Source organism: Felis catus, chromosome B3 (assembly GCF_018350175.1).
Source record: "Felis catus isolate Fca126 chromosome B3, F.catus_Fca126_mat1.0, whole genome shotgun sequence".
NCBI lineage: Eukaryota > Metazoa > Chordata > Mammalia > Carnivora > Felidae > Felis > Felis catus.
Window position 1 is genome coordinate 1,849,367 of NC_058373.1, and position 24,712 is coordinate 1,874,078.

General features: G+C 55.5%; 2 long non-coding RNA genes across 5 annotated transcripts; one reads left to right on the top strand and one right to left on the bottom strand.

Annotated features, from left to right (window-relative positions):
* The first annotated feature begins 2,116 nt into the window (after positions 1–2,116).
* On the top strand, positions 2,117–21,818 carry LOC102902618. Of its 4 annotated transcripts, XR_006598755.1 has the most exons (6): positions 2,117–2,919; positions 3,406–3,842; positions 3,982–4,067; positions 6,981–7,072; positions 20,971–21,042; positions 21,700–21,818. It is a non-coding gene; the product is annotated as an uncharacterized LOC102902618 (long non-coding RNA). The 4 variants fall into 4 exon arrangements; XR_006598753.1 differs by having other exon boundaries at positions 3,406–4,067; XR_006598754.1 differs by lacking the exons at positions 20,971–21,042; positions 21,700–21,818 and adding an exon at positions 20,013–20,153 and having other exon boundaries at positions 3,406–4,067.
* LOC109500461 lies at positions 18,663–22,800 on the bottom strand. Its single transcript, XR_002158002.2, has 3 exons — positions 22,661–22,800; positions 22,425–22,574; positions 18,663–18,715 (listed from the first exon to the last, which is right to left on the bottom strand). It is a non-coding gene; the product is annotated as an uncharacterized LOC109500461 (long non-coding RNA).
* Positions 22,801–24,712: the final 1,912 nt, after the last annotated feature.

Sequence of the window (24,712 nt, forward strand, 5' to 3'; positions counted from 1 at the left end):
GCTTAACGTAGTAACGGGATACGTGCATTTCAATCGCCACAATCAGAGCTAATATTAGCTGGCTTCTAACGTCGCGTGGCACCCGGAAGAAACAGAGGAAAATGTCCGCTTGTGGGCATCATGGCCTTCACTTGAGCTTTTGTTTCTTTCGTGTGTGTGTGCGTGTGTGTGTGCATTTGTAGATAGAAGTATAGTCAACATACAGTGTTGTGTTCGTTCCTGCTGTGCAACGTACGGATTCAAAAATTCGACACATTGTACACATGACCCCACGGTGAGTGGAGTCACCACCTGTCACCAAACGTTATTATAGTCTGTGTTCCTCGTGTTGCCCTTTTCATCTCCCTGACTTACTTACTTTGTAACTGCAAGTTTGTATCTCTTTTTTTAAAAATATTTTTTCAAGCTTATCTATTTATTTTGAGAGAGAACGTGAGCAGGGGGGAGGGGCAGAGAGAGAGAGAGAGAGAGAGAGGCAGAGAGAGAATCCCAAGCAGGCTCCACGCTGTCAGCACAGAGCCCCACGTGGGGCTTGAACCCACAAACCGTGAGATCACGACCTGAGCCGAAATCAAGAGCCAGACAACTTGACCGACTGAGCCCCCCAGGCGCCCCTGTAACCTCTTAATCTTTTTTTTTTTTTTATCCATTTTACCACCCCTCTCACCTCTCCTCTGTCAACTACCAGTATGTTCTCTGTGTTTAAGAGTTCGGCGTTGGTCTCTTTTTCCCTATGTTCATTTGTTTTGTTTCTTAAAACACCTAACCGTGAATTCATATCGTGTTTGTGTTTCTCTGACCTTTTTCACGTAGCATTATACAGTCTGGCTCCATGCACATTGGTGCCAATGGCCAGACGCCATTTTTTTTGGCTAAATAATATTTTCTGTATGTATATACACACCACGTCTTCTTTATCCATTCATCAGCTGACGGCCACTTGGGCTGTCTCCACATCCCGGCCGTTGTAAACCGTGCTGCCCAAACATTGGGTGCATGTGTCTTCTTGAATTAATGTCTCTCTTTGCTTTGGGCTAAATACCCAGTAATGGAATTGTAAGATCCTATGATAATTCTTGTTTTAATTTTTTTGAGAACTCCACACCAACTCTTGCTCCCACCCACCGTGCGTGAGGGTTTCCTTCTCTCTACACCACCCCCCGCCCTGTATTCATTGTTTCTTGTCTTTGGATTCTAGTTATGGTCTCCACTCCTTAATGATAACATTCCAGGATTAGCAAAACAATATTTGGGCAGTAAGCACTGATTATATGCCTATATATAAATCATTTTGTAACTATATCTCTGAATTATTTTATTAATACGTGTGTTGTTCTAAGTCATGTAATACAAAGATGATACAATAATCACACGACCGGCGTGCAGGTAAGGATTTAGCTACGTTTAGAAGTGGAAACTCTTGGGCTCTACCCTGGACCCGCAGAATTAGAGCCTAGTGCGCAATCTGTCTCCGCCACGCTCTCCCGATGACGCTGAGTGCTGACATGTGGGGAGCACTGTTTTGGGACAATGGCCCTCCACTCATTCGAGCAGCGAGGGAAGCTTGTTTGAAAACGGTGCTAACGTCTGGACCTCAGAGCGCGAGCCCCATCCAATTGCCGGGAGCGAGGTCCAATCGTTGGGGGTTTTTAAAGTTCTCCAGGGTGTGAGGTGCCTGGGTGGCTCAGGGGGTTACGCATCCAACTCTTGGTTTTGGCTCAGGTCGTGATCTCACGCTCGTGAGTTCGAGCCCCACGTCGGGCTCCGCGCTGACACCCGGGAGCCTGGTTGGGATTCTCTCTCTCTGCCTCTCCCCTCCTCTCCTTCTCTCTCAGAGTGAATAAATAAACTCAAAGCCCTCCAGGGTATTCTAATGCATTCAGGTTTGAAAACCATAGTTTTAAAAAGAAAGATAGCTTCAGGCAGAAACCTGATGAAGAAAACACACGCACGCACAGGCAGATGCACACACACGTGCACACGCACGCACGCACGCGAACACGTGCGTGCACACACACCTCCTGCACACTTACACGTGCACACAGCAGAAGCCCAGGCTGCCCCTCCAGCCTGCGGGGACGAGTTGCAGAGTCTGTGATGTTTATGACACGATTGAGCTCCTCTCTTTCAATAGTGACCTTTGCTTAGGTTGAATCATTTCCTTTGGAAATAAAAGAAAATGCCTCCATTGTTTTGGACGAGTTTTCTTCATCGTTGAAAAAATCTTGCAAAACAACTTTTCTCCCACCGGGAAGCCTCAAGCTTCCTCTCGATTTGGTCTCCGCGGACCCGAGCAGACAACCGCATCATGCTGTGGGAGAGCTCTTGATTTACTGGGGACATTTTCACGGAGGAGCTGAGGGCACTCTTGGACCTCCCCCCACCCCACCCCCACCCCCCCATTTCGCAGCTGGGAGCTGAGATCCGGACGGCCTCCAAGTGCAGTGCTCGGGGCTGGGCGGAAGGTTAGTCGCCAAGCTGGGAAGGGGACCGGCCTCCCGCCACCTCCTCTAGTCCGACTTTGCCAGATGACGTGGCGTGGACAGTGAGCACCTCACGGGAACCGTGTCCGGTGCGGCCGGGGGGGCCGGCTGGTGTGCCCACGAAACGCCGGGCACCGTGGCATCAGCAGGTCCGGGGTCGGATCCTGCCTCGGCCGGCATCAGCTGTGAGGATTCTGACATGTCCCTGAACCTCTCTGTGCCTCAGTTTCCTCCTCTGTAAAATGGGGGGCTCACAGTGAGGACTGAGCGGGTTAATTCACATAAGGCGTGTCAAGCAGCGGCTGAACGTGAGAGTGAGCGTCGTTCTTCTGGTCCCTGAGGGTTTTTGCACTGACCGCTCTGGGAAGCTGTGTGCTGTGCCCAAGGGACCGGACCCTCTCACCCGGGCGACGGTGCTGCTGTCCCGTCAACAGATGTGAGGACCGATGTTTGGGACCTGGGGGCAGAGGGAGGGCTCTCTAGATGGGCCATTTCTGAGCATTTTTGCTCAAAGGGCAGCCATTCATTTGGCCCCTCACCAAACCATGGTGACAGCTGCCAGGGGGTTACTTTGAGGCAGTGAGGGCCCAGCTGGGGACCCTGGTAGCCACCAGCAGACTCTGGGACTGGGGACAGGGTTGTAGCCCCAGCTCTGGCCCCGCCCAGCATGCCCTGGGACATGGGGGCTGGCACCTCTGTCTTCCGGCCCCTCGCGGTGCTACGACCCGGCCTCATTTGACCCTCTCTGTTCCCGGCAGTGAGGGCTGGGGGCTGGGGACGCTGGCTCTCCGAGGGTCCCGCCCAAGATCGTGGCGCGAGACACCTGGGGGGTGCCCCCCGTGGCACCCCGCTCCCTGCACCTGGCTCTCCCTGCCCTCCTCCCTCCCTCCACCAGCCAGCCCCTCTGGTTTCTCCTTTCTAGTAGAAACCCATCCCCGGCTCCCACCTCCGCCTGGACGCGGCTGAAGCCTAGGTCTTTGGACACAGTGACCCTTCCCGGACAGCGGTGGCCCACAGTGGCTCGTGAGTGACCACTCTCAGGAAACTGAACCGATACTCCGCACGACTTCTTGGGTGAAAATGCCCTGCCCGGGGGGAATGACCGGCTCAAATGACGGAAATTTCCGGCGCGCTGGCGGGCCGGCCCTCGGGGAAGTGGAGGCAGAGCCTGAGCGAGGGCCGGCCGGGCAGCCGGGCCCGACTCCGTCCCTCCACCGACGACGCGGGGCGGCAGGTTGGATTGAGTGCACTTGAGGCGCCCCAACCCGGGTGTTTCCTTCTCTCAGGTGGGGCCCGGGGATCTCCCCGGAGACACAGCTCTTGCTCTGCACTCTTCCTCCCTCCCTGAGGGATCCCAAGGTACCTAGAAAGTTCCCTGCCGCACGGGCTCCCTTCCAACAGCTTTGAGACCTTGCAGGCCTCCTACCCTCACCTGGGCCTCCACCTTCCTGTTCAGGGAGCCGAGGCCACAGGTGCAGCACATGCTCCCTCCCTGCAGGCCCCGGGCTGCAAGCCTGCAAGGCAGCCGGAAGAGGCCGAGGAGGAAGGGGATCCCGGAGGCCAGAGGACATCCTGGGCGCAGAGGTAGGGGACCCCAGCTGGGTTAAGAGGAGGCCTTGGACACGGGATGTGGGGGACCCCGGGTGGGTTAGGAGGAGGCCGTGGGTGCTGGGGTAGGGGACCCTGTCTGGGTTAGGAGGAGGCCGTGGGCACAGAGGGGGAGGGGGACCCCAGCTGGGTTAGGAGGAGGCCGCAGGCGCGGGGACGGGGACCCCAGCCTGGTTAGGAGTTGGCCGTGGGTGCAGGGGTGGGGGACTCTGGCTGGGTTAGGAGGAGGCTGTAGGTCCTGGGGTAGGGGACCCCGGCTGGGTTAGGAGGAGGCCGCGGGTGCTGGGGACTGGGACCCCGGCTTATTAGGAGGAGGCCGTGGATGTGGGGGAGGGAGACCCCAGCTGGGTTAGGAGGAGGCCGCGGGCCTCGGGGACCAGGACCCCGGCCTGGTTAGGAGGAGGCCGTGGGCGCAGGGGATGGGGCCCCTGGCTGGGTTAGGAGGAGGCCATGGGCACGGGAGACGGGGAGCCCAGCTGGGTTAGGAGGAGGCTGCAGGCGTGGGGTTGGGGGACCCCGGGTGGGTTAGGAGGAGGCCGCAGGAGCTGGGGACGGGGACACCGGCTGGGTTAGGAGGAGGCCTTGGGCACAGGGGGTGGGGGACCCCGGGTGGGTTAGCAGGAAGCCACAGGCATGGGGGACAGGGACCCCAGTTGAATTAGGAGGAGGCTGCAGGCACGGGGGACGGGGACCCCGGCTGCATTAGGAGGAGGCCTTGGGCACGGGGGGTGGGGGACCCCGGCTGGGTTAGGAGGAGGCTGTAGGTGCTGGGGACCAGGACTCCAGCTTATTAGGAGGAGGCCGCGGGTGTGGGGGTCGGGGACCCCGGCTGTGTTAGGAGGAGGCCTTGGGCATGGGGAGTGGGGGACCCAGGGTGGGTTAGCAGGAGGCCGCGGACGTGGGGGACGGGGACCCTGGCTGCATTAGGAGGAGGCCGCGGGCGCAGGGAATGGGGACCCCAGCTGGGTTAGGAGGAGGCCTTGGGCACGGGGGATGGGGGACCCCGGGTAGGTTAGCAGGAGGCTGCGGGCACGGGGGACGGGGACCCCGGCTGGGTTAGGAGGAGGCCTTGGGCACGGGGCATGGGGGACCCCGGGTGGGTTAGGAGGAGGCCGTGGGCGCTGGGGACGGGGACCCTGGCTGGGTTAGGAGGAGGCCGTGGGCACGGGGAGTGGGGGACCCCGGCTGGGTTAGGAGGAGGCCGTGGGTGCGGGGGACCGGGCTCCCGGCCTGGTTAGGAGTTGGCCATGGGTGCAGGGGATGGGGACCCCGGCCTGGTTAGGAGGAGGCTGCGGACGTGGGGGACGGGGACCCCGGCCTGGTTAGGAGGAGGCTCCCGGGACGCGGGCGTTGGGTGCCGACGCCAGACCCAGCGCAGCCCGCCCTCCACGTGTCCCTCCGGCTCTCCCCAGGGACTTGCTTCCTTTCTGGTCCCTGATAGTTGCACAAGGGTCATCGTAAGAACTAAGTGACTCACCGCAGTCGCGGTACTCGGGACGAGGCCTGGGACACGGTGGTTCGTACTTTTGAGGGGCGAGGGCATAGCCATAGCGCACTGAGGGAGACCGTACGGCCTGGAAGGAGACTGCGGGCTCCCGGTTCAAATCCCGGCTACTCTGTGTCCCCCTCGACTGGGCCAACGCACACACAATACGCGGGGCGGGACCTACCGGCAGGTCGGGCTGACTGGCCGTCCCCGTTTCCCCGGATCTGTCGTGGCTGGAGGACCTTATGTGCCGGGGATCCCTCGGACGGGGCAGACTGGTGGCCGGTCACCCGGGTACCGTGAGAACGTAAAATCGCCTCGTTTCCACCATCTCGACACCCCCTGCCTTACACAGACAGAAACGGGGATTCCGGGATGGCACGAAATTCGCCCGGATGACACGGTGGCCCCAGGACCTGAAACCACCCCGCTTCCTGTCCGGCGTCTTTGCTGGGAAGCGGCTGGTTCCTGCCGGAAGGCTGACTCGTGGTCGCCTGAGCTCATCCCCTCCCCGTTTCCCAGTTGTGTTCTGTGCTCACCGTGTGCACTGACACTAGCCTCACGACTAGCCCGTGGTGTCCGGACGGGGGAGGAGGCGGGGATTGCCTCCCGGGAGGGGCCGTGAGCCACCGTCACCCTGGGGACACCGGGGCCAGTCGTGTCGAGTGAGTGGCCGTGGCCACAGAGACGCCACCTACCCTCTTTCGCCTTCCTCTTCCGAGCGTGTGGACGGAGAGACGCAAAGCCTCCCGTCCCTCCACCCACGCGCCCTTGGGCCGGTGCTGGGCACCCAGCCCCGTGACCCTGTGACTGGAGCCAAGCAGGGAGCATCGGGGCAGCTGGGTCCAGGCAGAGGCTCCCGGGAGCACAGCCCCCCAGGCCCACACGGCGGGCCGTCCCGGGGCACGCAGCACCGCCGGTGGCGGGGGGGGGGCCGCCAGGAGAGACCGCTGCCCTCTCACCGGGTCCCTACCCCCTGCTTCCCTGGAACCGTCTTCAGACCCTCATCCTCTTCCCGCAGCAGGTGGGGGTGGCTGGAGGCTGGAGCCGCCGGTGCCCGGTGCCGACTGCCATCTGGGTGATGCGCAAAGTGACGCCTCGGGGCTCCGGTCCGGTGCATGTGTGGCCGAGGCCCCCCGAGGCCCCTCCAAGGACTCAATAAAAACAATACTAACAATAGCAATACGATGACGGCGGCGGCGATGATGAATTGCATATTACACAGCGCTTCGTACTGTGCATTATGCTACGTACACGTGTGTGTAACCTTCAGCACGACCCTACCGCGAGGCCGTCGTGGGGGGACCCACCCGGGCTGTCGTCTCCTGTTGCGTTCCGTATTTCTACTCACGTGGAAACTACTGCAAAGTAAAATCACGTGGCTTTTTTTTTTTTTTTTTTAGCCATGAAAAAGCTGGAGTGAGTTCAGGGAAGAGTGATAAAGAAGGGAGTTCTGGAAGAAGCCAGAGGAAGGCTGCCTTGCTGAGCTGACCAGGTGAGAGGGACGGGAGCGGCCCCCAAGGTGAGGGCCATGCAGTCAGGGCAGGACTCAAGGCACTTGAACTGGATTAAGAACACAGGCTGGCAGGGGCGCCTGGGGGTCTCAGTCGGCCGAGGGACCGACTTCGGCTCAGGTCACGATCTCGCGGTTTGTGGGTTTGAGCCCCGCGTCCGGCTCCGCGCTGGAGGTGTAGAGCCTGCTTGGGATTCTCACACGCTCTCTCTGTGTCCCTCTCCCTCTCTCTCTCTCCCTCTCTCTCTCTCTCTCTCTCCCTCAAAATAAATAAATAAATAAATAAACTTAAAAACAAACCCCACAGGCTGGCGTGGGGGTCTGCACTCTGGGTAGAGCACAGGGTGGCTGAGCCAGAGCCCCCGAGATGCTGTTCCACGCTGTGATTCTGGACGTGGATGAGGGCACAGTCCAAGGACGCCGTAACCCGGAGGGGTCTCAAGGGCCAGCAAAGAAAGAGCAACTTCCAGAACATTCCCTCTGTTCCCTCGCGGGAGCACAGGCAGAAGGTGCCTGGAATAATTTGTAATCTACAGTTTTCTTACCCGTCCCCGGGTTTTCCCCTTTTTCGTTAATAACAGAACAGGGATGAGTAATTTTATCTGACTTCATAATGACATCAACTGGTCCTCCTCCTAAGAACCCTTGTCTGCCGACCGCCCTTCAGGGAAGTCTGTTTGTATTTATGTCTCATTTATTCTCCCCCCTGTGGCTTGTGGCTTTCCGGGAGAGAAGTAAATTCTGCTTTAGGGGAAGATGGAAAATTCGGTTGTTCAATTGGCGATAAATCCCGTTTTCCTCTCCTTTTTTCCAAGACGAGTTTTTCAATCACACGTTAGGGACGGTCGTCACGGGAGAAACACGAGGCCTGCGGTCTTCGTGCCTCGCCACATTCTGTGGGTAACTTTGTGAGTCGTTCTTACCTGGGTTTTATTTTAACGCCATCGACCTCCTCTGCCGTTAGGTTCACCTCGCCACAGCGTCTGCGTTCGTGGGTCCCTCAGCTCTTCACAAACAGACCCCCACCGCTCCCTTTGTCACTTTGCATCACGCGCGGCTGCTTTGGGGATATCGACTGATTATCCTCGGCTGGGGTCGTGGGGCTCCCTCCCACCACCGGGCCTTTGCACGTGCCACTGGCTTTGCCGAGAGTGCCTTTCCTTTCACTCTGGGCCTCGGCGGATTAAGCACAAGACCGGCCCTGCCCCTTTCTCCCGGAAACCTTCACAAGCCCCTCCTTGAGGTGGTGACGCGTCCCTCCTCTGGCTGTGGCAGTCTCTGTTCACTTCTGTCACACACTATGGCGACCCGTGCTTGCGGGAACTGTACAGACGGGGACTCTGGCTTTGTCTTAGTCATCCTTGTAGCCCACGGCCTTTACGTTGTGCAGGGCAAGGAACCCAACAACCATGACTCAATAAATACCTATTAATGAAATACAAATATCCAAGGAATCAATTTGCTACGTCACCTTCTCCGGGAAGACTTCTGTGATCCTTCCAACCTGGGAGGCTTTTCTGCACACGGGCTTCCTTCCCATTCTGTCTGTGCCTCCTTTTTCCCCCGACCCCTTTCTCCTTTTCTGTTCCACGGCGGGTAGCTGGGCACTTAGGAAGTGCTCGGTAAGCGGTCACCGAATGACAGTTAGTGGAAAACTGAACTGATTTTGTTTACAGCAGCATAGAAAGAATCATTCTGGGATATTCCGGGTACTGGCATCTTTTTTTTTTTTTTTTTTTTGTCCTTATGTTGTCAAAACCGATATTCCAAATGTCCCCTAACATTCCACAGAACAGCATTAATTCTGAGACCCGATCGCCTGTCTGGGTAATGTATTTACCTTTCACTGGTTGTCCAGGCTCACGGCATTTGCTAGTTATTGTTGTCTGTCGTTGTTGTCTTGAGGCCCGTAGAATTTTCGGAGCCTAGAATGTGAGGGTTGGTGGAGCCCTGAAAGGTCGCCTAGTGTTTTTCAGGCCGCCTCATGTTATAGACCAGGAAACCAAGGTCTAGAAAACCAAAATATTTCATGAGGACAAGTCAGAGGCCAATGAAGCGGGTCTCATCTGTCCTCACCTTCTACGCACAGACATGCGCTCTGCTCAAGCCTTAATCGAGGCCACCGCATCTCACATGAAGGGACCCGGTGGCTTGGGAAGCCTTCATGAGTGGGTCCAGGAGGGAGACCTGGCTTCCTGTGGGGCCGCAAAGCCCACCCTCTCAGGGCTCTCAGCCAGCCCGGGATACTGGTCTGTGCTCCACGCGGGGCACCCAGGAGCCTTGGGAAACACTCGGCCCCGCTACACCCTTGATCTGATCCTAATACCCAACCCTCCCGCCCCGCTGTCGTGCCTGACTCGGTAGAAGAATCCTCCAGAGATGCGGGAACGTTGCGTGTTAGGAAGGCCCGTTCAGAAAACACGTATAGAATTCAGGAAGCTTCACTGCTACTGTTTTCGCCGGGTTGGAAGGTCCATGAGGATGGCGGCCTGACCCCATCGCGTCCCAGCACCGGTGGTGGCACCTAGTAAAATACCACCCAGCGCATATTTGTTGCGTTGGAATTAAGTTAAGAATGTGCACTTCACCAACTTGTCGCTCAAAACTGGGATGACGCAGGGGCGCCCCGGGAGGCTCAGTCAGTTAAGGGCTGGCTCTTGATTTCGGCTCAGGTCATGATCTCATGGTCTGCGAGTTCGAGCCCCGCATCGGGCTCTCCACGGACAGCACAGAGCCTGCTTGGGATTCTCTCTCTCTCTCTCTCTCTTTCTCTGTCTGGCCCTCCCCGGCTCATGATCTCCCCCTGCCCCACCCCCCACAAATAAATAAACATTAAAAAAATGATGATACAAAGACCCCCATGCTAGGGTGCTACATAACTCAGTAAAGGAAGATAAACATACGGGAGAAAAAAATATAAAAACCTGAGAAGGAAGAATATAAAGCAGCCTGAGAGTAGGAACCAGCAGGGATGGGGGTACCGGGGAAACCGGATTCGTATCTATTAGGTTTCTTTCTTTCTTTTTAAAAAAATTTTTTTAAGGTTTGTTTATTTTTGAGAGAGAGACAGACACAGTGTGAGCAGGGGAGGGGCAGAGAGAGAGGGAGACACAGAATCCGAAGCAGGCTCCAGGCTCCGAGCTGTGAGCACAGAGCCCGATGCGGGGCTCAAACCCATGAACTGTGAGATCGTGACCTGAGCGGAAGTCGGACACTCAACCGACTGAACCACCCAGGGGTCCCTATTAGACTTTACTCCTAATAAGAAAGAAAGAAAGAAAGAAAGAAAGAAAGAAAGAAAGAAAGAAAGAAAAAAGAAAGGAAAAGGAAAGAAAAGAAAAGAGAAAAAAGAAAAGAAAAGAAAAGAAAAGAAAAGAAAAGAAAAGAAAAGAAAGGAAAATTAGAGAAGTAAAGCAAATACGACAAAATGTATTTATTCTGTGCGGTGGGCACAGGGGTGCTATATTCACCTCTGTGTTTTTCTGGGGGGTTAAGACATGTTATAATACTGCAACTGTGTGATGAAAGCATGTTAGTTTTACTCTTGGCCCCGGGGTCGGGGTTTCCAAGACCGTTCTCAGGTTCAATGATTCAGAGGGACGCACGGAATGCAGAAAAGTGGCTTTCCCTACGGCGTGGGGAGGACGGGGGAGGGGGGATCAACAAAAGACAGGAGTACGCGGGACAGCGTCCGGGAGACGAGGCATCAGTGTCCGGTCGTCCTCTCCGGGGGGGGGGGGGGGGGGTCGTACAGGAGGCCCTTAACGCTCTCAGAGATGAGGCGTGACAGCTGACATCAGGTACCCCGGCCAGGGAAGTCCACCTGAGTCCTGCCGTCCGGGGTTTAGCAGGGGTCAGTGATGGGGCCATGGAGCCCCTCCACGGCTGACCTAGGCTATAGTCCCTGGGCCTCCAGGGCTCCTCATAAATCACGTTGTCAACATTAAGCTATCTGGTGTGGTCCAAGGTCCCAGGTATGCAAAGATACTGTTATCAGGCAGAACATTCCAGGGACTCCTACATCAGGTCATGCCAGACTGAGAAGGGCGGGCCCTTCTCTGGAATGTGCAAGATTGCACCTCGTAAGCCTGCGGAGTTAACCCTTTGTTGCACAGCCAAAGAGAGACGTGAGGCCTCCACCTGGATCTGGAAAGGATCCTGTGACCCTCAGGCAACCACCGGTCTCCAGGCTACAGAAAGTCTGGAGACACTGGGGTGTCTGGTGAACCTCCCCTCACTCCAAACCCAGGAAAATGGTCTCCGGAGGGACCGGTGGAGAGCTAGGCTTGTGTCTCCTCAAGTGCCAGAAACCAAGGGACTGATGCTGGATTCGCACCTGGGAGATCTAACGTGGGAACCCCTGGCGTGGCTGCTCTGGCCCCAGAGCTTTGGGACCTCAGCGCGTGCCCGGGCTGTCCTGGGACCAAAACACAGGGGCGTGTTTCTGGTGGCCGGAGGGAGGGAACCCACTGAGGACTTTCTTAGGTCCTGGCCAAGGTGAGTCCAACAGGGGGGCTGGACCACAGGGCTCTCAGAGGCTCGGGAAGGAGCCGTAAGCAACAAGCCAGAAGAAAACACATCAACCCAGAAATGGGAAGTGGAAGGTTTGGGAAGGACCCTTTTATTTTTTTTAATTTATTTATTTTGAGAGACAGGGAGAGAGAGAGAGAGAGCAAGCGAGAGAGGGGCAGAGAGAGAGAGGGAGCGAGAGAATCCCAAGCAGGCTCCGTGCTGACGCGGGGCTCGAACTCACGGACCGTGAGATCGGGACCAGAGCTGAAACCAAGAGTCGGACGCACAACCGACTGAGCCCCCCGGGCGCCCCCGAGGAACCCTTTGAAACGCCACGGAAGGGGCAAGAGTAAACATCCCACCCTGCCACGCCCAGGGAAAGAGGAGGCCAAGCCACGAGTCGTCCGTGGGGAGATTTCCCGTCTGTTTTCTGCCCTCTGGAGAGCCAGAGACCCGTGCGCAAGACGTGTGGGAAAAAGCAGGAGAACATGGTCGGGGGAAACATCCCGTCTGGTTCAAAGCTGGGGAAGGAGGGACGCCCTCAACCGCGAAAGCAGAAGTTCTAATTGTTAAGGACACCGCGGATCGTAATTATGGCGTGGGGACTGTCCTGGAGGACAGAGTGACAAGAGCAACTTTTGGGCTCCTTTTCCCCACTCTGTGCTTCGGTTCTAGGATTTTCTATTGATCTGTCTTCACCTGCACTTAATTCTGTTCCCTGCTGTGCCCTTCTCCTGTAAGCCATTCTATTAAGTACCTAACTTCAGATGTTAGGTTTCATATTTCTAGAATGTTCTTTTTTTTTAATTGTTTAATATTTATTTTATTTTTGAAAGAGAGAGAGAGAGAGAGAGAGACAGAGCATGAGCGGGGGAGGGGCAGAGAGAGAGGGAGACCCAGAATCTGAAGCAGGTTCCAGGCCCCGAGCTGTCAGCACAGAGCCCGACGTGGGGCTCGAACCCACAACTGTGAGCTCATGACTTGAGCCGAGGTCGAACTTAACTGACTGAGCCACCCAGGCCCCCCGAGAATGTTCTTTAAAAATATATTTTAGGGGTGCCTGGGTGGCTCAGTTGGTTGAGCGTCTGACTCTTGATTTGGGCACAGGTCATGATCTCACAGTTCGTGGGAGTGAGCCCAGCATTGGGCTCTGTGCTGACCTGTGGATGCTGCTTGGGATTCTCTCTCTCTCTCTCTCTCTCTCTCTCTCTCTCTCAAAATAAATAAATAAACAAACATGAAACAAATTTAAATATGCATTTGAGTTTCCTATCGAAATGTCCGTTCTTTTCACCCATTTTCCCTCTATTTTCCCAAAAACACGAATCAAAAGAAGTCCCTGTCTCCTACCACGTCCCACATCGGGGTCGTCTCAGACTCCGCAGCTACTGACCGTTTCATTTCTTGAGCACTGGCTTCCTTTGCGTGTCTAATATTGTATCATGTGCAAATATTGGACAGGGCAGATCACAGGGGCTCCGGATCTTCAGATTCCTCTAGAGGGTGTCTGGATTTGGTCTTGCACACAGCGTGGTGGCGGAGGGATTGCCTTGGTCGTGCTGAGACGCGAGCGTTGGTTTCGGCTGCGTGAGGACGGGTCTTGGCAGTTGTACCCAGCTGCTGGGGCGCAGCCCTTCCTGCTACCGTGCGGTCCTCGCTTCCAGGGCGTGGGCTTTCTGAAGTCTCGGCCAGGGGCTCAGGGGCTCCCCAAGCGTGTCCGCTCTGGCTGCTTCCGACCTCTTCAGGTCTGCACGGTCTCTGAGGTCTTTCTCAGCTCTGCAGCCCCCTGCCGACCCGGGGTCTCACCCTACCCCTGCACAGGGCAGGGTTCAGCCCAAGATGTGATGCAAACACGTTGGGGGTTTTTTGCAGATTTTTTTCACTCCTTATCTGAGGCTCTGTTCTCACAGGTGCACTGACCCACAGCCCAGCAGCCCGGGCAGCCCCAGGCCCCGGTCTGCGAGGCAAGACTGCTCTCCGCGTGCGCCATGGTCTGGAGATAATTTGTGAGCCCCAGCTCAACCCTCTGACGTTCCCTGCTGCCCACCTCTGTGCGGAGCCCACAGGAGGGAGAGAGAGACTGGAGGGTGAATCACATCCCAGGATGCTCCGTTATCCCAGAGCGACAGCAAGCCGGGCTCAGGGAGGAAGTATGTGTGACGAGAGTGGTTTTCATGTTGCGGGCTATCAGGAGACTGGACTTTGGCATCAGGAATGTAGGAAGATCTGAAAAGACAAAACAAAGCTGGAGAAACGTTCCCGTTGAATGCTTACTGGACTTCACAAATTAAGGTAGAAACTGTGCACTTAAATGTTACTTTCAGGTTTAAATCTGCAGAGGGTAAGGTTCCAGCATTCGATGAACACACAGAGGGTGTAAGGATTGAACTTCCTCTCTATCCTCTGAAACAGAAGAGAGCAAAGGGCCTGAAAGGCAAATTTGACAACCAACTCAAGAGCACAAGGACAAAAAAAGAAAGGAAGGAAGGAAGGAAGGAAGGAAGGAAGGAAGGAACAAAGAAAGGAAGGAAAGAAGAAAGAAAAGAAAAAGAAAGGAAGAAAGAAAAAAGGAAGGAAGAAAGAAAGGAAGGAAGAAAAAAGAAAGGAAGAAAGGAAGAAAGAAAGGAAAGAAGGAAGGAAGAAAGAAAGGAAGAAATAAGGAAGGAATAAAGGAAGGAAGAAAAAAGAAAGGAAGGAAGGAAGAAAGGAAGGAAGAAAGAAAAGAAGGAAGAAAAAAGGAAGGGAGAAAGAAAGAAGGGAAGGAAGGAAGGGGAGAAAGGAAGGAAGAAAATCGTAGGCAACGGTTCAAAAGGGACACTGCTTGTTCACCACGAGCGTTGTAGTAATCTCTGACTTGTACGAGTATATAGATGAATTTTGATCGTTCCTAACAGAAATATGAGCAGAAGGAATGAACAGGATGCTTAAGTTTAAAAGAAATGCAAATGGCCGAAATCATAAGACAAACCATTCAAAGAAAGGCGGACTAAAACAATCGTTTCAGTCGGAAAGCGTAGCATGGAAACGAAGCGTGGGATGCTCTCAATCAGCTGTCAACTCAATGTGCGTGTCTCCAAACGGGGGGATTGCTTAAACAAACGACGGTGGCTCACAGAATGGTGTGAACAGGGTCCTCTCCTGACAGAAATGTCACCATTTGTGTGGGTAGATGCGCGTGTGCCTGTGCGCGGGCTGAACGGCACGTGTCGCTGAATCAGCGACCGTTGACCCCATAGTGCCCTTCTGCTGCCCGTATTTACGTATGATAACAAATATGTATCGAGAAATCAAGAGTCAGACGCTTGGGGCGCCTGGGTGGCTCGGCCGGTTGAGTTTCTGACTCAGTTGGGGCTCAGGTCACGATCTCACGGTTCACAGGAGCGAACCCCGCGTCGGGTTCCACGCCGTAGGGAGAGCACGACCTGAGCCGAAGTCGGACGCTCAAGCCGCTGAGCCGCCCAGGCGCCCGCCCCCCCCACCCCCCTTACATGTCCAACATCCCCTATTTATTTATTCACCTGCCGCCATTCCCATCAGCTCTTCAACTACCTTCACTCGCCTTGGCCCTTGCTCCCACCGTCTTGCTCGGCCGGCCAGGCGCCCATCCCGGCCGTGCCCACTCCTGGCGTCTAGCTCCCCACGACCTGGGTGTTTCTGCACGGGAGCCCACGGACCCCGGGTGACACGTTCAGAGGAGCTCGGCCCCTCCAGAGGCTCTGTCGGCTCCTTTGCCGCTGTTCTCGGGACCACCGCTGAGCGGCGCTGTCCTGGCAGCAGCTGGTTTGGGGCCGAGAGGATACACGGAGCCGGCTGATTGCATCCGGGCAGTCCTCCTTCCTCCCCAGGACAGGTGGGGGGACTTCGTACGTGTCCCCTTGTGGAAGTTACTTGTGCCTCCAGACCGTCCAGGCCCAGCAAAGGCACTGTTTCGGTCGCGGGCCACTGTCGTGCCCGCACCACCTCACGGCTGGGGGCGTCGCCAGCACCCAGATCCTAATGGCAGTTTTGATCCTTCCGTGACTCACGTGTGACACACACTCTCACCCGGGGGGCCCGCGGCACGCCAGGACCTGCTTTTCCAGCGGGAGCCGGGCCGCTTCCGGAACGCGGGAGGGCGGTGCCGGACTTGACCTCACACGAACTCCCTACTTACATGAAGTCCACGGGCACCGTGCCAGGAAGTCCCCGGGCACCGTGGAATTTGCCAGATCACGTGGCCCTAGTGGCAGGGCTGTTTGTATCACAGTCCGGAACCCAGGGCTCCTCTGCGCTCCAGGCTCTGGCCAGGAAGCCTGTTCTGTTCTGGCAGCTGAACTCAGGCTGTCTCACACGACCACGGAAAGGCCCAGAAGGCACGTGGACAAGGAAGGGGGGGGGAACAGAGACGCCAGATCGTGTCCGCCATGTTCCCCTCGCAATTACTACGCTTTTGTGACCATGTCTGTGTAAGCGCCAGCCCGTCTCTTTCCCCCTTTGAGGCTACAATTTACCTTTTGAGCTCTGTCCCCGGCAATCTGGTTTCATGTAGGCACCACCTCGAAACTAAACATGCTTCTGTTTACTGATTGCCAGCACACAGACGTGCTCATTCCTTCCAAGAGATCTTTTAAATATTTATTTGCTTGCACGGAGGATTTTAGAGGTCCTCAGGAATGTCAGGTTAACGTTTTTCCCACCATTGCTTTATTTTTTATTTTTTATTTTTTTTTAACGTTTATTTACTTTTGAGAGAGAGAGAGAGAGAGTGAGCATGAACAGGGGAGGGTCAGAGAAAGAGGGAGACACAGAATCTGAAACAGGTTCCAGGCTCCGAGCTGTCCGCACGGAGCCCGACGCGTGGCCTACAGACCAGCAGCACGGGCATCGGGAGGTTGGGAGTGCATCGTCTCAGACGTTAGCCGGACCTGCTGAGGTTTGACAACTGTTTCCGGGGGCTGGCAGTTTGGGGCAGGGAGCTAACACACACATCGGAACGGCCGCAGAAGGACAGGTGACGAGTCAGGACGAGAAGGTGCTTGGGTACAGGGCCTCGCAGGTGGGGGAGGTCACCTTCCGCTCGGGGTCCGGAAGCTTCTCGGGAAGGAGGCACAGGAGGATCTGGACGTTCACGGGCGGAGGGAAGCTGCTTTCAGAGGAAATACTCGCTGGGGTGTCTTTGTCAGGACGCTTGTTGGCAGGGACTGAGATCCCACTTGTCCTGGTTGAGGCGGGAGGAGAGGTGTTCGGCTCGCGGATCCACCACGAGCGGAGAAGCCTCTGGAACATCAGGGACCACCGACGCCCAAACGGCCAGCTGTCTTTCTCTCTGATTTTCCCTACGTCACTTCCATCGTCTTTTATGCTCGAGTGGCTTCCTCGACACGACGGAAACAGGACCGCAAAAGTGCCTGTCTTGTACGTGCATCCCGCACCGTCCAGCACCGGCGAGTGAAACCCCAGATAGCTGGTCCTCAAGTCACAATAATATGTGAGGAGGAGAAGCAGGTGCACTTGGAAATGAAATGAAAAAAATCCCCAAGAAGAAGTCACGTTCATTTGTCCTGATCCAACTCTGGGTCAAGCAACAGCGACCAGGGCGTGTATGGGCGTGAGGCTCCGGGGAGACCCTCGTGCCCGGGACCGCAGGGCCAGAAGGCAGAGCTGCTCCCCAGACAACAGGGGGTTGTGTCTCCAGGGAAGAGGGAGGGAGGGATCCTGGGCAGAGGTGCCCCGCTCCATGCTGACCTCTGACCTTGCATCATCTGCGTCTCTCTCCTGGGCTCGGTGCCGCCTGTCTGAGGGTCACCGCTGCCCCGGCGGGATGTCCCCCGTGCACCTGTGCCTCGGGTGCTCAAAATCAACTCGACCACCTCCTCCGGTCTATCCAGTCTACTCCCCCCGCCCCCGCCGCTGGGTGCCCCGCCAGCATTTCTGAGTCGTGTTCAACTGACCCTGCTCCCCCCACACCCATCTCTCAGCGTTATCGATTCTACCTCTGGAACATTATCTACTCCGTCTCGTCCTCCTTCTTCCCTGCTCCACGGCCCCGATTCAGAATTCTCCCAGCGTCCCTTGCTCCAGAGCCCACACTGGCTCACACAACACCCCACAGCCGTCTACAGCACCAATCTAATGACTTCGTTCTGTGCTTTGGGATCCCGTGACAACCATAAGGCATTAAGGCCATTTATTTATCTTTTCGATGTTTATATTTTGAGAGAGAGAGAGAGAGAGAGAGAGAGAGCTAGTGGGGGAGGGGAAGGGAGAGAGGGAAACATGGAATCCGAAGCAGGCTCCAGGCTCCGAGCTGTCAGCACAGAGCCCCATGCGGGGCTCGAACTCACAAACCGTGAGATCATGACCTAAAACATCACACATTCCTTCAAGAATCCCTCGGAAGGCAGGGCGTGAGTCACTAAGCCTCTGCGCACGGGTCAGCCTGTCTCTGTCTCTCTGGACCTGTGGCTCTGGCGTTCACGCCATACCCAAGTGTGGTTGGACTGGGAACCTCAGGAGGTCAACAAGGAGTGAGTACGAGGACTCGTGAGTGGCACTGAGGGCGCACTTGATGTTGCTAACGTGGCACGGTTTTTCATGCTGATGCTTGGCGGCCCGCGATGAAAAGCCGAGGAGACAGGTGTTTGCGTTCCTCCGAGGCTGGGGACTGGCTCGTAAGGGGAAGGATGGCCAAAAAGAGACACTTCCTTGAAATCCACCCAATCGTAATGTCTTCTTCCCTCCCTCTTAGCCCCCTTGTTCCTCGCGGACCGTGCGTCTGGCGCAAATTTGTTCACACTTTCCACTCTACGTTCTCAGAATTTATTGATCTATTTTTTTAAAAAATCTATCCTCTTTCCTCATTTGACAGAGCAAAGGGAAAGGCATTTTTCACAGTTTTCCAAATGCTGTGTGCCTCAAAATCTGATGGATGAGTGATTCCTTTAATAAAGAATACATAAAAGGGGCACCTGGGTGGCTCAGTCAGTTAAGCGTCTGACTCTGGATTTCGGCTCAGGTCATGATGTCACGGTTCACGAGTTCGAGCCCCAGGTCGGGCTCTGCACTGACAACATGGAACCTGCTTGGGATTCTCTCTTCCTCTCTCTCTCTCTCTCTGACCCGGTCCATCTCTCTCTGAAAATAAATAAATCAACATGAAAAAAAAATAGAGATGATGCAAGAGAACAAAATAAACCTTATCTCGTTAGACTTTCAAAAATAAAGCGGGGTTTCTTAGTCACCCGTGATTGTGATCCTTCTGCAAACATCAAGGTGCTGTGAGGGAAGGGACTGGGCTTCCTGGGTCTCTACTCTCAGCTTGGGGGTGAAGGTGGGGGTGGGTGGGTGAAACTCTCCCTTCCTCCACGGACCGTCTCGAAGGGGAGGAATGGCTGGAAATTGAGCCGGAGTGATTCGGTAGCCGATAAAGAAGAAACTCTGACTGTCAGAGTCTCTAAATAACCCTGCAACCAAGCCCAACAGCTGGCTGAAACAGCTGAAACAGCACGCTGACACCTGGCTGGGGAAGGAATGCCCTGGAGAGGGTCGGGTGGATGTTTAGGTCACGGCGGCAACGTGACCTGATCAGAAGGGCTTTAGCTTGAATTTAGAAGAGCGAGACAGACGCCCAGATAAGCCTGTGGAGCCAGTTGCTGTGGAGGGAAGGTTTGACTCACACAGGAGGAGCCTCATGATTCACAGAGAAAATTATTTGGAAGGGGCTGGAAACGGCGCATGCAGCCTGGGCTGCCGACATCGTAACGCACGGTTCTCTGGTGATAACGTGCATTTGAGGTCGAGATAGAGGGTAGTAAATGCAGGCTTCCAGGATCGGGTGACTTGGTGTGATAAGAACTCAAGATAGGACTACAGGGAGTAAAAGGGGCAAACTTTTTTAAAGTTATTTTTTATTACTTTTTAGGGGTGCCGGGATGGCTCAGTCAATTAAGCGTCCAACTTCAACTCAGGTCATGATCTCGCGGTTTGTGGGTTCGAGCCCCGCGTCAGGCTCTGGGGCTGACAGCTCGGAGCCTGGAGCCTGCTTTGGATTCTATGTCTCCCTCTCTCTCTGCCCTCCCCCTTTCATGCTCGCGCTCTCTCTCTCTCTCTCTCTCTCTCTCTCGACAAATGGGGGGGGCAGAGAGAGGGAGAACTGACTGGCGCCCCATCAAACTATTTTTAAATGACCAGTTGGAAGGGAAACTGGAACAGGCCTCCAGGTGCACAGAGCACAGCCACGGATTGAGGGCCACGGCACTGGGCCCCGGGGATGTGATGACAACGGAGGCAAATATGCTTTCTGCCCTCACGGAGCCTACAGACTAGTGGGGAGGGCGTAGAAAGTAGGGCGTGTTTAAGGAATTGAGGTGCCCGGGATTCAACACCAATCCCATCCAGACTCCCGCCTCAACAATGTCTCTCCAATAAACAGATCGACAAGCGTTTGGCGCCCTGGTGGTTTTAGTCGTCAAATTAAGAGCACAACTGCCTTATTGGGGGACATAGCAACCATCGAAATCTGGCCGGGGAATTGGGGATACGTACCAACACTTCAACAAAAGGTAATGTTACTGTGAACACTAAAGTCCTAGTCCTTGATTTAGGGATTGTTGACCTTGAAAGCGTATATCCCTCACCCCTGATTTTTTTTTTTCTTTCTCATCTATTCAGGCCGAGGAAAACCTTGTCCTGGAATTTCACACTCGGATGGATTTCTAAAAGACCCAGTCTCTCTTAAAATTTTTAAAAAGTGTTTACTTATTTTTGAGAGAGAGAGAGAGAGAGCATGAGCAGGGAAGGGGCAGAGACAGGGGGAGACACAGAATGGGAAGCAGGCTCCAGGCTCCGAGCTGTCGGCACAGAGTCCGATGTGGGGCTCGAACCCATGAACCGTGAGATCGTGACCTGAGCTTCAGGTCAGACGCTTAACCCACCCGACCACCCAGGCATCCCCACCCCACCCCCCACCCCCCAGGTCTCTCTTAGAACTGCCAGTCGGTGGCTGAGGTCACGCACCATAAAGCCAGGCAGACAAACAGTGCTGAGGTCAAGAAATTCTCTTGACTTACCAAAACTCTTAAGAATGCCTCTTGCGGTCACCTGGGTATCTCAGAAATTAGTGAGATGCAAATTATGTGACCTGCCTGGTTGCGTCAGGGGTCCTTGCCATGCTTCAGGGCTTATCTGACACAAGCATACCGTAATTACAGGATAGCTCTGGGGACTGGCTTCAATTAGCCAACCGCTTCTCAGTTATCATTATATTACCCGTATTTATAGCATTTGACATTCTCACAGTGCTCTTTAATCATATTGCATGTGGGTTGCCTTCATCTAAATCTTTCCACATACTTGGGGTACCAGATGTTCCTGTCCTCTGCATCTTCCAGGTGGTAAAACAGAGCACGCGGCCGTGTCCGAGGACAGCCCCCGACAGTTACAGTCTCGGGGCACTTGGGCAGGTGGGTGGCAGTTATTTTTTTTAATGTTTGTTTATTTTTGAGAGAGAGAGCAGGGGAGGGGCAGAGAGAGGGGGAGACCCAGAATCCGAAGCGGGCTCCAGGCTCCGAGCCGTCAGCGCAGAGCCCCTGACGCGGGGCTCGAACCCATGAACCGCGAGACCACGACCCGAGCTGCAGTCAGACGCTCGACCGACCGAGCCCCCCGGGCGCCCCTGGTTAGTGGCAGTTAAACATTCAAACCAAGGCAAAGGCCCGTGGGGTAAGGTTGTGCAAGTCGACGACACACCAAGGCACTAAAGGCAAAAACGTGGGTCTTTAGTTCAAAGACCCGAGGACCGGACTTGCCTAACCAGACCAATGGAACGTCTGGAGCCCAGGGTCTTGACAACCGCCAGGGCACAGAGCCAAGAGCCGTCACGGGGCCTCGCTGTCGTTTACGCTGGGCTAGCTCTGGAATCCTTGCTCCCCCCCCTCCTCACCCCCAACCCCTTCCTCTCCGGGTCTGCGAGCTCTCTAGTCTGTTCTGGCCTTTGCTCATCTCCGCGTTGGACGGCGAAGCTTGGGGCAGGGAAGGGAGGGTTGTCTGAATCTGAAATACGAACGTAGGATCCCCCCACCCCAACCGTCTGCTCCCTGCTGATTCTCCCTCCCACGCAGGTGGACCCCACGGCAGAGATTCTGACAGAATCTGTTTACGGATGGACACTATGACTGGTCTGATCTGCAGCGGCCCCGAGCTCTCCCGGGCACATCCAGTTCCGGGGGCGCAGCCACCTGCTGAGATGACTTTCTTTGCCCAGTCATCGGAAAGGATACCTCTCTGTCATTCCACATCGGGTTGGAGAACACAGCCACCCCCACTCCGGCCTCCAAGGTCTCTTGGTTTCACTGTAACTCGTAAAGCTCACCCCCAAGTCTGCAGATCTGGAAATGATTTGAATGCGGGGCTGGATTTGTTAGAAATGGGTTTTTGGCCCTAAATATAAAACCAACCAAATGTTAGATTGCGTGCTGTTTTCTCCTCCTGATTTAATGGTGAATGTGGTGCTTAGGTGTTGTTTTCTTTAATGAGACGAGCAGTTTCAAAGATGAATGACCTGTCCTGAGATTTCCCCGTCCAGTTCAGCGTTTGACCAAGCGGGGCAGGCTGGTTTTGTCAATGTCCTCACTCAGCAAAGTTCTTTTCAAGGAATGGCCTTCCGGAGCCTCAGCCAGACCCTCGCTGCTGCTCAGCATGGGGTCACACATTGTCCCTTACTCCCAGGCGGTGTTTCAAGCCTCAGCTTTACTTGTTAACCCGTCCAGCCCAAGGGTATCCCCACATGATGTCTCAGCAGACAGCTCACCGACCGGCTGAAGGATCCTCCAACCTGCCTTCTTACCCTCGCCGCGTCTTCCTTCACCTTTCTGCTCCCGTTTGCAGCTGACCCTGCCAGTGGAATGTCGTCTTTGGTCAAGCCCGGTCCTCTCCTTGTGCTTTCGATCTTGTACCGTCCTCTTTCTCCGCTCCCTCCGTCAGGCACCCCTCCTGCCTGCAAAAACACCATGTCTCTGTCTTATCAAAGAAACGCCCTTCCCTAAAAACAAAACGTAGCCCTATGGCTTGTCTACGACTCACCATCAAGTTCTCTACGCCACGCTCTACACCCAGGTGGGAGTTGAACAGCGTCCACCAGAGTTCACGTCCACTCGGATGCTCGGAATGTGACCTGATCTGAAAATAGAGCCTTTGAAGAATTAATTAGTTGAGAATCTCTAGGGGCGCCTGGGTGGCTCAGTCGGTTGAGCATCTGGTTTCGGCTCAGGTCATGATCTCACGGTTCGTGGGTTCGAGCCCCGCGTCAGGCTCTGTGCTGACGGCTCGGAGCCCGGAACCTGCTTCGGATTCTGGGTCTCCTTCTCTCTCCGCCCCTCCCCCGCTCACACTCCATCTCTCTCTCTCTCTCTCTCTCTCTCTCTCTCTCTCTCTCTCTCAAAAATAAACAAACATTAAAAAAATTATAAAAAAAAGAATCTCTGGGTGACATCATCACGGATTTGACGTTGGGTCAGCGGCTGGGTCTCTCTTCACCTCCTACTTGGTTTATGGCTCCGCCTCCCTTGTCCCGTCGTCTCCCACCATCCCTCACTCTGCTGCTCCTGGTACTTTGCTAAAGCATATGCTACTCTTCTGATGGAAAATGCCAGATGGTTCCCCACCGTCTGGAGAAGTTCAAGGTGCCGGCCCTGACATTTTGTAATTCCTCCGTAATTTAGTCCCAGTGCGTATAACCTGATTTTATGCTGTGCCTCTTAACCCCACTAAGTCTGCCCTGAACAGTGTGTTCCAACCTTGGGGTCACTGCTGTCCCCTCCCCAAGCCTTTTTAGGCAGTGTTTCCTAATTACCCTCCACCCCCGCTGGGAATCTTAGTAGCACAGATAATAGTATATACTTGTCACGTTCTGTGCCCCTTTGGGGCGCCACAGATCATCGGGCCATCTAAGGGTCCTTTCACCGAAAGCCAATTTTGACGTCCTTGGGGGTGATATCACTCCACGTCCAGATCGGAGGACGCACGAGCAGGGGTGAACGTGGGCTTCGGAACCTGAATCAGATTTGGATTTCTTCTCCCAGATGTATGGGCCGTGTGACCATGGAGAAGCCGTTCACGCTCTGGTCCCCAGAGACGCGCGTGCAGGCGGTGAGGCCTCCCTCAAGCCCACCCCACGGTCCACCTCCTTCCGTCCATTCCTGCTCCCCTTTAACGGGAGGGGGGCCAAGAGCCTCCCGCACCCTTACGCTCTCGGAGTCAGCTTCCCCGGGGGCCACAACCTGACAGTTTCCGACCCCCCGCCGGCACGCAGGGGGGCTCCGCGCACCTGCCTTCCTGCCCCACCCCCCCGATTCTGCCCAGCGACCTGGGCCGCCGCTTACGCTGCCCGTCTGTACGCGTTCTGGATACTTCCTCTTGTTCGGAAGCCACCTTCTCCGTGAAGCCTTTCCCGACCGCCTGCCTTCCCCCGGGGTGGAGGGGGAGCGGGCCGTGGGCGCCCACAGCATCTCCCGGCGCTTCCCCACGATGCCGGCACAGAACAGGAGCGGGTGGGATGCTCGGCCGACAGGCACGTTCCGGGGGGTCTCCCAGGAGGCTTTCCCGCTGTCCAGAGCCGGGTCCACCCATCCCACGTTAGAGAACGGGCCTCGCTTCCGGGGTCCGCGTCCTGCCCCCGCGCGGTCTCCCAAGTCCCACCGAACCCATTCATGGACACGGCACCAGGCTCCGACTCTGTTAGAGGTCACGCCGTGGAAGGGCCTCGAGTGCTCGGCCCGTGTGCTTAGCTGGTGGACACCTACTCCAAACGCTTGGGGGAAGAAAGCAGGATAACGAATAGGAAGGTAGCATTCGATTTAGCTATTAGAGAGTAATTTCATCGGTGGCCCTCGAGGAAGCAGCCTGCAAAACGTGACGGCAGGGACTCCCACTGAAACCAGAATTTCCTGGGGAGTTTCCAACACCAATTCTTGGGTCCTGCCACTGGACATTGTGACTTATTGAGCTGGGGTGCGACCTGGGCTTGGGAAGTTTAAAAAAAATACTCAGATAATCTTAATGGGTAGACAAGCCTGGGAGCCACCGGGTTACGGGGTGATTGAACATCGACAAAGTGTAGATGGTGACTATAGACCC